The 14,567-nt window shown below is 36.6% G+C and overlaps 1 protein-coding gene and 1 long non-coding RNA gene across 2 annotated transcripts in view; one reads left to right on the plus strand and one right to left on the minus strand.

Moving 5' to 3' along the window:
* LOC105382966 (sex peptide receptor) overlaps window positions 1-14,567 on the minus strand; it is a 271,017-nt gene that overhangs the window by 184,072 nt on the left and 72,378 nt on the right. The window lies entirely within an intron of this gene.
* LOC125491114 lies at window positions 158-1,521 on the plus strand. Its single transcript, XR_007268125.1, has 2 exons — window positions 158-220; window positions 1,039-1,521. It is a non-coding gene; the product is annotated as an uncharacterized LOC125491114 (long non-coding RNA).

Genomic DNA, 14,567 nt, shown 5'->3' on the forward strand with positions numbered 1-14,567 from the left:
ATATTATACGATTTTGAGCTCCAATTTCGTCATAGTCGGTTAGATGGTAACCAGGGAAAGGTTGATCAATTATATGTACGTCATCTCCATATTAAATTCTTGACAGATGTGTCAAAAGACAAGCAATTATTGCTTATGCTCCTCTAACGCACTATGGCACTAAGGGCGGCTTGCGTAACGTATGATAATTGTGTTTAGGGGTAAAATAAACACATTTAGGGTAACGTAACGTACCTTGGGACGCTTGTACCTCGGGACATTGATTGTATTTTAAAAACCGGCTAAATAAACACATTAAAATTCTACCCTAGGCATAGTATTTTACTCGCTTGGCAAAACTAGTGAGTCTCGTGATCATACCAGCATCGAGTGTGTGGTGAAGACAATATGAAGTTTTTTGGAGTCAAAAGTAGCTTTTGTATAGTTTTTTGTGTTGCTTTATCTCATTGAGGCATGCTCAAAATAAAGACATGGATGTCACGTATAACTTTTCAGTTATTTAATTTTATGACATGGCAATTATCTGAAAGATTCCTAAATTAAAAATAAAGATAATTAAATTTTGGTTAAATATTGCTTTTTTGTACCTTGGGACACGATTAAATTTGTACCTTGGGACACTGTTTCCTATGGCTTTGTACTATGGAAAATGCAAACATCTAAATAACGCCTTATATCTCTGTTCTTATTAGTGCCAGAGTGAAACTAGACAGAGGAGAGATGCAGTAAATCAATAAGAACAGAGATATAAGGCGTTATTTAGAAGTATGCATTTTCCATAGTACAAAGCTATAGGAAACAGTGTCCCTAGGTACAAACGTGTAACGTACCTTGGGTCAAAACAAGCATTTTTACTTTTATCTTAATTTAATAAAATCTGGCCACACTAAAGCTTTAGCACAAATACTAGTGAGACTAGATTATATATCCTACCGAATAAAGAAAATTTCACATTAATATCTTAGTTGTACGCTGCGATAGCTTCATTCAAAGTTGGGGTAGTCGAAAATGTCCCTAGGTACGTTACGTTACCCTAAGTTGTTAAATGCAATTAACGTCTTGCATAGCAAAAATTTTGTTCTTAAATACGTTTATCGAAGTGTCAAAGTTAAATACCAAAAATTGGCTGTTTAGCGCCGCTAAATACGTTTAGTGGCATTGTATCTGTCAAAAACGGCGGCAATGAAGCATGTCGTACCTATACCTAGTACCATTACAATTCCTAAGCTTGGACCATTTCCCACCACGCTGGTCCACTGAGGGTTGGTGTGTTTACATATCAAGATGTGCTTAATCTAGATATGTAGGTTTCCTCGCGATGTTTTCCTTCATTCATGGTATTGCTTGATATTGGTGAGCCACTTTTTCCACTCATACTTACTTTGAGTTTTATCACAAACTGAAATGAAATTCCAACATCTGTAGGTATGCTAACGCAACGCTTTCATAGGAGAACAGAACTAGAGGGGATATGGAGAGGACAGAGGAGTTGCAGAAGAGGGAGAAATCAATTCAATTCTTATGTTGTACAGATCTTGGCATTGTTATTGTTTGTGTAGTGTCAAGTGTCACTTAGTGACAGTGTCAGTAAAATTTTGACGGCATTTGTTTCTGTTCACGCATTTTTCTAGCCGTAAACATTTAAAAACTTAAAAGTTTAGATGAAAATATGCATAGAATGAAACGTAACACATGCTAAATACGTTTAGCTAAATTACAACTTCAAATGAGCCGTGCAAGACAATACAAATTGTGTTTAGTATAAATACGTTTATTGAGATAAATGCGTTTAGCTAACTAAAATTAAAATATCTTTAAATAGGAAGTCACGCAAGCCACCCTAAGTTTGTAATTTCGGGTTTCCTTTTTCATAACTCCAAAAATTCTGCCTTTAAATTATAAGGTACGGTGTAAGATTATTATTTCACACAAATACTTAATAATAAATAGGTAATAAGTAATAAGTATATCATATTTTTTTGCTGTTTTCATAAATAAATAATCATTTGTTTGATAAGATTTGCCTGGAATAGATCGCTTTTAGCGATAATGTCGAATATTGAATAATTTCTACAGTATGGAAATCGTTGACTACCCTGATATATTCAATGATGTAGGTTTTACTAAAAACTTAATAAGTAATATTAACTAGGCCAAAAATAAAGTTTTATTTTTTTATTAAAAAACACACAAAACGATTAAGAAGAAGCTCGAGAACCCCTTTCATCATTTTACTTTTTTCCTGTCTAATTAAGTAATTATGAAATTAAAACCAAAAGAAAATCACCCGTATTTTTACATAATTTAAATTGATAATCCCATTTCTTTCGTTAGTCCGTAGACTCTGTTAAAATTGTAAAACACAAAATTAACAAAAGAGAAAGGCCCTGTTTCACAATGTCTGGTTAGTGGCTACCGGTAAGATAAAATACATGATGTCACTCTCTGTTATTATTTTATTGACAGTGACAGCATGTATTTTATCTCACAGGTAGTCACTAACCAGACATTGTTAAACAGGGGCTAAATATAATTACTTACGGGCGTGGCCAAGTGGAGCATAAAGTAAAAGTTCTGTTCTACTTTTGTAGGTAGGTAATTTGTGAAAAAATCTGTCTATAATTAGTTTGGATCACATAAAAAGAATTGTAGGCTGTATTATATTAGTATTAAATTAGTACTGCTGTTGTACCTGTAACTTAATAGCTCGTAAGTAACTCTTTTATCCACCAACAAAGGTTGGCTGGAAGAAATTGCTCTTTGGCAATAAGCCCGCCATTGTATGCTTTTACTGTGTTTATAAATTGTTATGTATTTATGTTTTTTGTGTACAATAAAGTGTTAAAATAAAATAAAAACTTTCTCTACAGAGTGTTGCGAAAGTGGTACACTAAGCCAAATAGGGTCACTCAAGGGGTCAATCTAAAAAGTTTGTTTTCAGTAAAAACGTCACGTGACCATCAAAGTTTCTATTTAAAACAATGATTTTTCTTATTTCTTTATTGCACATAATCATTAATTTTGTACATAGGCGAACTTAATGCTAAAACCATTCTCTTCCAGTTAACCTTGGGCGTTGTGGAGAAAGTGATAGGTAGTGCGAAAGACAATGAGGACAGTTTGATTTTGTTTAATATCTATATTTTTCCGATAAATGCCAAAAGTCGTAGTGACAAAAGTTGTTTAAATTGACCCCTTGAGTCAACTCTTCCGTTTTTGGCTTACTTACCACTCTTGCAATACCTAGGTGTTTGGATCAGTGGGGTCACCACCACCGAACATTAGCAATTAACAACCCTTAAGCAGCATCGCTTGCATGAAATCTGACGTAACTTGTATGGATCTGACAGATGTTTTACAGGCGAGCGACGGTGCTTATGGATTGTTTATTCATAATGTGTCGGCTGAAGGCTGATGATGATGATGATGATGATGAATGTGTCGGCGGTGGTACGGTACCTGTATCTTCCAATATAAGTACTTACGTTGTAAACAAAGGTTCTTTAAAAGACAAGTGTCACTTCATTATTCCCTGCGTATCAGTCTTGTCTAGATTGTAGACAACCTAGATCCATTCGCGTCAGTCAGAATGGATTAGGTCCAAGCTATCAAAGGGACCTACTTAACTTCACACTCACTTCTTCGTACAAGTCTTATTTTCTACGCACGAAGTGCTAGATTCCAACAGCCAATGAAAGTTTCATGTATTTGTATCTGTTCTATGTCCGAGTACATTCAACTTTTCAGCATAATCAATCACCAGGGTCATTGAACTTTAGCCTGTAGATGGAAAAGTGTCTACTTATGTATACTTATGTAATATAGCCGTTCCCGCGAGCTTCGCTTCGCCTTAAAAAGTTCTCCCGTGGGAATTCCGGGATAAAAAGTAACCTATGTTCTTTCTCAGGGTCTAGACCATATGTACCTATACCAAATTTCATTCAAATTCGTCCAGTAGTTTTGGCGTGAAAGAGTAACAGACAGACCGACACAATTACTTTCGTATTTATCCTAATCCTAACTAATCCTAATCCTAACTAATCCTAATCCTAACTAATATTATAAATGCGAAAGTAACTGTGTCTGTCTGTCTGTCTGTCTGTCTGTCTGTCTGTTACTCTTTCACGCCAAAACTACTGAAGGGATTTGAATGAAATTTGGTATACATACGGTCTAGACCCTGGGAAAGAACATAGGCTACTTTTTATCTCGGAATTCCCACGGGAAAACTTTTTAAGGCGAAGCAAAGCGCGCGGGAACAGCTAGTAATATATAAGTTAGGATGGAACTCATGTACAGTCAACAAATTATATCGGTGACCACTTTCCAACGACAGTGCCTGATAGGCTTATTATAGTGCATACAATTTAAGTAAAAATAAAATAAAATGTTGTTCCTAAAACATTTAATTTTTGCAAGTGCAAACTATAAATTTTGCCAATGAAAAATGAGATAAATAGAAACACTCATATAATTAATTTTACAACACAGAATTTCATAGTTTCTTCTGAAGGCATACATTAATAATAAGCAGTATTGTACTTTATAACGAAATCATCATAGAAAAATTATAGAAAAAAAAAACACGCACTCACGCCTTGTACTAATGTACAGTATTGTGCAAATTAATGTGAACACAAGTGAAAATTTGAAAAAAATACATTTATTAGTTGTAAAATAAAAAAACAGAGATATATTAATACAATTTAAGTTATTTTAATATAAAATGTGTCCTCCCTGGCTTTTATAACTTCTTCAATAGGTTTTGGCATAGAATCGACATGATTTTAACAATTTTCTGATATTTACTGGTCAAAAAAACTTGTATGGATTACAGCCTCAATAATTTTAGTTTTTCTCGTGCAATCCGTTTTCCGAAGTCTATCTTTCACGATGGCCCACTTATTTTCAATGGGATTAAGTGCCGGTGAGTTCTCTGGCCATCCAAAGGCATGATATCTTGTTGTTCTTGAAATATTTAAGCATAATCTTAGACACGTGGCATGGAGCCGAAGTTTGCTCAAAAACTTATTGACCGATATCATCAAATTTTCTTAGTTCAACTTCTAATCTCCGTTCTAGCAAGTCACCGTATTTTAGCGAGTCCATCATCCCTTCGATGGGCACAAGTCATCCGGTGCCTATATAAGAAAAACAGTCCCAAACTAAGAAAAGTTGATGCTAATGGTCAATAAGTTTTTCAACAAAATTCGGCCCCATTCCACGTGTCCAAGATTATGCTTAAATATTTCAAGAACAACAAGATATCATGCCTTTGGATGGCCAGAGAACTCACCGGCACTTAATCCCATTGAAAATAAGTGGGCCATCGTGAAAGATAGACTTCGGAAAACGGATTGCACGAGAAAAACTAAAATTATTGAGGCTGTAATCCATACAAGTTTTTTAGACCAGTAAATATCAGAAAACTGTTAAAATCATGTCGATTCTATGCCAAAACCTATTGAAGAAGTTATAAAAGCCAGGGAGGACATATTTTCTATTAAAATAACTTAAATTGTATTAATATATCTCTGTTTTTTTTATTTTAGAACTAATAAATGTATTTTTTTCAAATTTTCACTCGTGTTCACATTAATTTGCACAATACTGTACTTCCTTGCGGGGTAGGCAGAGGTGCATTGCTGCACCCACTTTTCGCCAGAGTGTTATGTTAGTCCCAATGTAATAGGGGGCGGGCCTATTGCCATTTTACGGGCACATCCAAGACCTGAGAACAAATATCTGTGTTTAAACAAATATCTGCCCCAGCCGGGAATCGAACCCAGGACCATCGGCTCAGTAGTCAGGGTCACTAACCACTACGCCATTCGGTCGTCCTTATAAAAAAATATAGGTAGTATTTTTTATTGAACAATGAGATATTTTATCTAAGAGATGTTGTTTCGACCTCTTTCTTCTTTATATTAGGTACAATGTTCTGACCTCCTTAATAATTATTTGTTTCGCAAAACATTTCGAGGTTAACATTTACCCTGTTTTTATTAACAAACGTTTTTGTATTAATGTTTCTTTTTTACTTTACTCTGCTAGGAGCATAAATTACGATAGTACTTAGTGTAAGGGTAGTAATAAATTTAATCGGCTAAAATAAGTCTTAATCGTTCCATAAAAGAGAAAATTGATTGACCTTAAAATGTACATATTAGGGATATACTACTCTGTGTAAAAAGTATCGGGACTGGATCAATAAAACACAAAATGTTTGTTATTCATAAAAAAAAATATTATCCACTTCAAAGTATGTTCCTTCCGAAACGATACACATAACACATACGCCAACGAATTATCCAATCATCACAACATTTTTTTAAACGCTGTTTCCAGAGTTGTGTTTAGTACTCACGGCGAATTTTAAGGCGAAGCGAAGCTCGCGGGAACAGCTAGTTTAATAAAATATAACCTTAGTCTCAAAGTTTTAGTCAAGATGTCACCTACCTCCCATTACCTGCGTTAGAAACGTTATAACACTTGGGTTCGTTACTAATTCCCGTTAAACGTTATAATTAACGTTATTTTCTCTGCGTAAACAGGTGGTGATTGGGCCCAGCGGGGAACCCGTTAATTGAACAATTAATTAATTAGGTCCGCTGCTAAACGAAATGGTTAAATAATAAGAAATAGCCAGTTTACGCTGGCCAGTCTAAATTGAACCACGCCACTTGTACGGCTGAAATACCTAGCTGTAATTTTTATAAAAATTGATATTTTTTTTACCGTAAATGTTATGCATTTTTGTAAATATGGATCTATAATACTCTATAAAAAAAAAAACGATTGGACGGATTTCATGAAATTTTGTGTGTTACCATTGATTAACAGCAATTTTTTATCCCTGTATTCCCACGGGAAAACTTTTTAAACCGAAACGTAGCTCGCCGGCAACAGCTAATATACAATATAGATCTAATAAACTTACATTTAGATTTATTTGGTATGTTCTAGATAAGTACTTATTAATGTATTCCCCAGCTTACTTCCTAACTAATATTATAAATGCGAGAGTAACTGTGTCTGTCTGTCTGTTACTCTTTCACGCCAAAACTACTGAACGGATTTGAATGAAATTTGGTATACATATGGTATAGACCATGGGAAAGAACATAGGCTACTTTTTATCCCGGAATTCCCACGGGAAAACTCTTTAAGGCGAAGCGAAGCTCGCGGGAACTGCTAGTTCTAAATAAATGTAAGGCAAAAAATCCAGCGTTTTTAGCAAATTAATTTCAGGCCACAGACCTTTGTGGCAGACAGTTTTTACAGCTTTGTTGAACCTTTCATAAAATATGGGCCGCCTAATATATTAAGTACATTGTGACCTCAGGCCGAGCCACTGCTATATTAGGTTATTAGGTACGGGCCATTGGTCCTTGTGTCCCTGAAAATATGAATCAAACTGAACAGGGTGCCATGGTGATAATATCATTTAAATGAATGAATTCTTCTCTACGATATGAAGACGTTTTCTCGTTCTTAAATGAATTTTTCACACATTTAGAGAATAAACATGGAAGTAAAAAAAGACGGAAGGAATCTCGCTAACTAAAAAGTGAAGCACAATAATGGTGGCGACATGAGAGTGTGTGGGTGCGTAGGTGCGACGTGATTGGCGCGCGGCGGCGGACTGACTTACTTTGAGTGTGTATTGTATTGTATGTATGTGTGGCGGGCTTGAACAATGAAACTGACTTTTGGTGCCTCACTTTTTAGTTAGCGAGATTCCTTCCGTCTTTTTTTCTACTTCCATGCTTTCAGAGTCAGTTACAAATAATCGGATTATATATGTCGCAGGCATCTGGTTTAATCTCCTGTTTGATTGAACCGCTAGCCCGTTCATTGGATGACGCTGCTTAGTTGTATGACTAGGCCGAACGTTGACAAGCGTCACAAAACGTCCAACTAGTTAGCTGACTTAAAATCAGTCAGGTGGTGAACAAAACAAATATGGCGTCTAACAGCTAACAGCTGACACAAAAAGCACCGATATTGTTAGTTTTTTGCCAATAAATTAGCTTTAAAGTGCGTTATTTGTGTTAAAATAGTGTGACAACATGGAATTACCTATTATTACGCCGCGGGCGGATAGTTTCAAAGAAAAAATTGTGGCGTAACTGGATAATTATAAAGAACAATATGAAGGTACGTTTATTGTTATTGTTTAGTTAATTTGTGAGATAAGAGCTTTGTAACATAGTCTTTTTGTTGACTCTTGTCTGGTCATGTTCACCCTAACCAGACATTACAAAGTTGCTATACTATATCCCATTCAACGACTCCGCTGAATGACGTTCAGTCAAGACGTCGAACGTTACAATCAACGACTTGACGAGTTGTCCTTTAGTCATACAACTGAATAGCGCCATCCAATGAACGGGCTAGTGGTTCAATCAAACAGAAGATTAAACCAGATGCCTGCGACGTATACAACCTATAGATATGGCTAGAATTTCCAATACCACTGCATGTTGGCGACTGAATGCAAATTTCTATTGTCTTTTAAATGTATGGTTTTACGTTGTATAGTACCTAATTACTTGTGCAACCTCCTGTAGATATGTAAAGCTAACTGACGATGTTATTTCGAGTGTCAAATTAGGTGAGCTGCTTAAGCAATGATATTTTAATACAAACTAGATGGAGTGTCAGTGCAAGAGACGGTCGAATGGCGTAGTGGTTAGTGGCCCTGACTGCTATGCCGAAGGTCCCGGGTTCGATTCCCGGCTGGGGCAGATATTTGTTTAAAGACAGATATTTGTACTCGGGTCTTGGGTGTTGATATTTATATTTAGTATCTATCTATCTATGTATTTGTGTAGATATATCAGTTGTCCGACACCCATAACACAGGTTCTGCCTAGCTTGGGGTCGGATGGCCGTGTGTGAGATGTCCCCACATATTTCTTTATTTCTTTAAAAGAAACACCTCACTTCTACCAGTGCACTTGAGCTCTTATTTTGAATTAGTTCGGTAAGAAGATTTGTGACTTTATTATTGGACCATGAACAGGCAAACGCAGCGTGGGACGCCCTCCTGCCCGCTAGACTGACGACCTTAGGCGGGTAGCCGGTAGTGGTTGGATGAGGAAGGCCCAGGACCGAGAGTTGTGGCGCTCCTTGGGAGAGGCCTACTATTACATTATTATCTGTCCAGCAGTGGATGATTATTGGCTGATGATATTGGTACAATGTTGAACTGAATACACGAGACAAAATGCGGACTGTTTTTTTATGTGACACACCATTTTATTCGTACATTGTTAATCTAAGTCAAATTAGGTAAGCTGCTTAAGACACCAGTGGAAGTAATCCCGAAGTTTCCCTCTTAGCAACGGGGGAAGTTTAGATAGCCTATAGATGTCTTTATAAAACTGACGAGCAATATAAAGTTATGACATGTAAGGTGACGGGGACTCGAGGAAAACGAGCTGCTTCTAGCGATAATTCCTATCAGAGGTGCTATCACAGGATTCGATTCTATTTTCGAACCTACACAAACATTTGGAATAAACAAATGTCACTTTTGGAAGTAACAAATTTGTCTTACATTTTGACGGTGACAGTTGACGATACAGTTCTTTTTCCATATGTTTGTGTAGTTTCGAAAATAGAATCGAATCCTGTGATCGCTGCACTCTGTTACCCTATAAAATTCACCCTAGTTAGATTCTAGGAAATTAATATCCTAGGATTTACACTACCATAGGTTAAAATGAATTTAATAGACGACCGAATGGCGTAGTGGTTAGTGACCCTGACTACTGAGCCGATGGTCCCGGGTTCGATTCCCAGCTGGGGCAGATATTTGTTTAAAAGACGACCGAATGGCGTAGTGGTTAGTGACCCTGACTACTGAGCCGATGGTCCCGGGTTCGATTCCCGGCTGGGGCAGATATTTGTTTAAAAGACGACCGAATGGCGTAGTGGTTAGTGACCCTGACTACTGAGCCGATGGTCCTGGGTTCGATTCCCGGCTGGGGCAGATATTTGTTTAAACACAGATATTTGTTCTCAGGTCTTGGATGTGCCCGTAAAATGGCAATAGGCCCGCCCCCTATTACATTGGGACTAACATAACACTCTGGCGAAAAGTGGGTGCAGCAATGCACCTCTGCCTACCCGGCAAGGGAGTACATTAGTACAAGGCGTGAGTGCGTGTTTTTTTTTTTTTTAATAGGGTAAATTTTTTGACTTACGTTTTCCAGACCCTTATATTTCTAGGGAATTGGGGTAAATTTTCGAGGGTAACATATCGTTTTGGTATGGTAGGTAGGTACAGTAAAATTAAACTTCATAATGTATGAAAAATTGACTCAATATTTCACACAAAATTACTGAATTTATTCCCATTCTTACGAGTACGTACAGTGTGGATTTTTTACAGTGAGATAGTAGGTTGACTGGTAGAAAATGCTTTTAGCATTAAGTCCACCTAATTGTACATAATAACTTTTGTATATTGTGCAATGAAGAATTAATAAATAAATAAATAGTACCTAACCCAGCTTCTCATTTGATTGAATCTAACTTAAAACCAATATCAGCACTGCAATCCTTTAGTTCTGATCAAATTTATTAGCCACAAAAACTACAGACAGCATAAATTAGTTTACAAAAAAATAAAACAGGCAAATAACATTTTCTAAGCTAAAAAAGATTAATCGAAAATATTTGCTTTTTAAATTTAAATCTAATTCAATATTTTGGCAGAGTCATACATTCAGCCGGGTGTGTCACTGATAAAACCGCACCCTCCACAAGCGCAGGTGACGCCGAGGCACTTATCATAAATAATCCTTGTTCGGCGGAACTTGCTAAAGCTCCCGACTAAATGCTCATGCAGAACACGGATATACACAGTAATATTTCTTTAGTACACTTGACCCCTCTTTAAACAAAATATCCTTCCACCCTAAGGTTGTCTTGAAAAAATCGCTTTAAGCGATAAGACCGCCATTTTTGTACATATTTGTTAGTATTTAAGTTTTTGTAAGTTTCTTTTATGTGTACAAATAAAGAATATTCTATCTATCTATCTATCTAATATGCGGGGTGGAAAGTTATCAGTCGCCGTCTCTTTGGTAGATGAACGTAGTATCATACTTAACTAGACTACCGAATGGTGTACCTAATATTATGTATCCATCTATTTATCTGTGTACATATCACGCACTGTATACTGCCCGTCTAGTACGGGTTCTGCTATTTAACACACACGCACTCACGCCTTGTACTAATGTACTCCCTTGCGGGGTAGGCAGAGGTGCATTGCTGCACCCACTTTTCGCCAGAGTGTTATGTTAGTCCCAATGTAATAGGGGGCGGGCCTATTGCCATTTTACGGGCACATCCAAGACCCGAGAACAAATATCTGTGTTTAAACAAATATCTGCCCCAGCCGGGAATCGAACCCGGGACCATCGGCTCAGTAGACAGGGTCACTAACCACTACGCCATTCGGTCGTCTTGATATTTATGAAAACGAAAAAAGTTTACGTTTTCTCCTGTCATCTGCATACATTATTTGTCAATAGTTTCATGATAGTTTCCATTAGAGGCGCCACTTAGTATGCGAGAAAACGTAAACATTTATAATTTTTGACAAACTATCAAACCTGTACTAGACCGCCTGAGCAACATTTATTTTGGAATAATCTGTAAAATCGCTGAAAAAACAATGATGGTATAGTAGGAATTCAGTTTTTTATCGTGATTTCGGAGTCCAAATTACTTGCTGAAGATAAATGATAAAAAGCCACCCTGTTGATACTTTTGTTTGTGTTCTAAATCTTAAGAAGGTACAATGAGCGTAATCCATACTTTTGTTCTTGAAATCTTGAATAATGCTTTAAACAGATTAGGTCTTCGGAAGATGTTCAAATAATGAACTTATCATATACTCACGGGCAATGAAAAGGTTCCACTGAGAAAAACACCAAATTACTCCTAAGCGAAAAAGACTAGTCTAATGACGCCATCTTGAATATTGAACTATATTTCAAAGCACACAATATTACCAACTAAAAACGTAATTTGTCCGAATTTCTTATTAAATGTTAAAAATAATTGAGGCAATTCAGATTCGCAAATTTGTGAATGGAACAGTTTCTTTGCTCGGGAGTGTATAAATTATATTTTGCATTATTAGCCAATTTAAAATCTGTAGGTACCTACAGTATAAGTTATGAAAGGAAACATTTATTTAATAGTCTGCTATTTATAAGGACCAAAAGCATAAAACAGTAATGTTAATAATTATTTATTAGGGTGTTTTCAATTTTCTAACAGTTTTTACGAACGACTATTATCTTACTCCGAGGGAATCGAACCCGTGACCTAAAAGTCAGTTTTAACCGCCAGCCCATCCAGTCCTAAAAAAATACTATGTTTAAAGTTTTTTTCTCACAAAGACAGATATTTCAGACTTTAAGTGCCAATTTCTCCATAGTCGGTTATCTAACCGACAGGGATTGATTCATAAATTAAAAGTCATCTCCATATAAAATTTATGACAGATGTGTCAAAATTCAACCACTAGGTACTGCCTGGTTATGCTCTAACCGACTATGGAGAAATTGGCACTAAATATTGCAGTGAAAACCGGTCATTCCCAATTTCACCTTTTCAAAGTTGACTGAAAAAAATCACTAGCAGACCATACATTATTATAAGTTTTGCATCCAACACAACCTACATTCCACAGCAAAGTTTGTGGCCGTCTTTGTGAAATACAAAGTGCGACAGAGTTGCAAGTGGCGACAGCTTTTGTTGCGAATAGAACTGTGTCACACGAACGGTCGCGCTAAAATCTGGGCTAAAGTATACGAATGTTTGTGAAACTTCACGATGACAATCTGCTTAAGAACTTTTCTCAGGAGGTTTACTGGAGGAAACTGCTTTGGAATGCATAGCCTTCCGCCCCCGCTGCACGGGTTATCAGGTATAAAACATAAATATCGCTAGGTATATCGTCAAAAACGGCGATACGGCTCGCGACCTATCACGTGAGTACAAATGTACAGCGTAAAGCGGGTGACTCGCTTGCGAATCACCTCAGACTACCCCTTCGAGGACTACAGTCGTGAGCATATGTTGTTGTATATCACGGTAAATACGGTGTCGTGATGGTATATGGCGATATTCGCGATAAATACGGCGTTGTGATTGGTGGAACGCGCAGCAAAGTTTTATCGTCGACGATAACCATGCCGTGCCGCCTACCCTACAAGGTTAGCTTTAGGCCTACAGAAAGAAAGCTGGAAAGCAATAGGCGAAAACCTGTATCTTATTATTATGAAATAGAGAGCAATACTTATAAATTTTTTTATTTCCGTACCTCATTCGTCTTTGATACATACAGGGTGTTTCTTATAAATGGCGATACATCTCTGTCACGCCGTTTATTGCCTCAATCCAATAACCCGGGTTGGGGGTTCACTCTATACGACGAAAAACTACGTTTCTGATCGCTGCTGCGCGAGCCACGACTCTATCTCGTTGTATTAAACGTGCCGATTGCACGACGGCTCTCGTTCGTTCGTTTTTCGTCAGTATAGAGTAACCCTACAGGTCGAATGATATATCGTGTGAAGTATATAAGTCCGTGAAATATATTACTGAGTAGAGGAAAAATAGTTTCCAATAGAGGTAAATTGAGGTTTTTTGAGGCTCCGTTAAAAATACATTTCTAACACAGTAGAACAAAGATACCAGATTTTTTTTTTTAAATACTTAAGATTAAGTAACATTTCACAGCGAACAAAAACCTGACATGGATTTCGTTCTGACCCCCTCTCGGCTTAGTTAACGACTTTTCCAACACTCTGTATACGAAGTATAAAGGCGAACTTTAATACTTTATAGAATTGTCTAACAGTAAACGTTTGCTGATTTTGTAGACAAATTGATTGGTAGTGACTGGAGGTCAGAAAGATATTAATTTACCTAACGACTGCATGTAATTTACTTAAGTAACTTGATTTGTTGAGATTTTTATATAATACTGGCCGAAATCCTGAATTTTCTGTCACGGACATAAATTTAATATCCAAAAGCTCTGTGACCCAAAAAACGTAGGCACATAAAACATTTGTGAACCCGTAACCTGATCTATATCGTCACATAATATAATATATATTACCTCAATTATCATTTATTTTATCGTCCATTCTATGCGGAAAATAAATAAAACTTTTACTAGCACATAAAGTTTTTATGTTGTCTGTGTACTAGGGGTCAATCTAGATTAGGAAAAACTAAATTTTGGAGGGTTGCCGCGCTAACCACGGTTCTATTACGTTGTATTAAGAGTACCGATCGCGTGACAGTTCCCGTTCGTTCGTTTGTTAATTTAAAGAGTGAACCTAAATCTTCATGTAGTGTTGTTCTTTTCGTCTCAAAATAACAAATAATTCAGTATAGACATTTAATTTAAAAAAAACTTTATCAAAAAGAGTTCTGAAAATTTGGGAATTACCGCATTTTCTGTAAAAAATATAGGAAGGTAGGTATACTTTATATAGTTATTACATGTGTCGTAATTATGTCGT

The sequence above is a fragment of the Plutella xylostella genome, chromosome 31 (assembly GCF_932276165.1).
Source record: "Plutella xylostella chromosome 31, ilPluXylo3.1, whole genome shotgun sequence".
In the NCBI taxonomy this organism is placed as follows: Eukaryota; Metazoa; Arthropoda; class Insecta; order Lepidoptera; family Plutellidae; genus Plutella; species Plutella xylostella.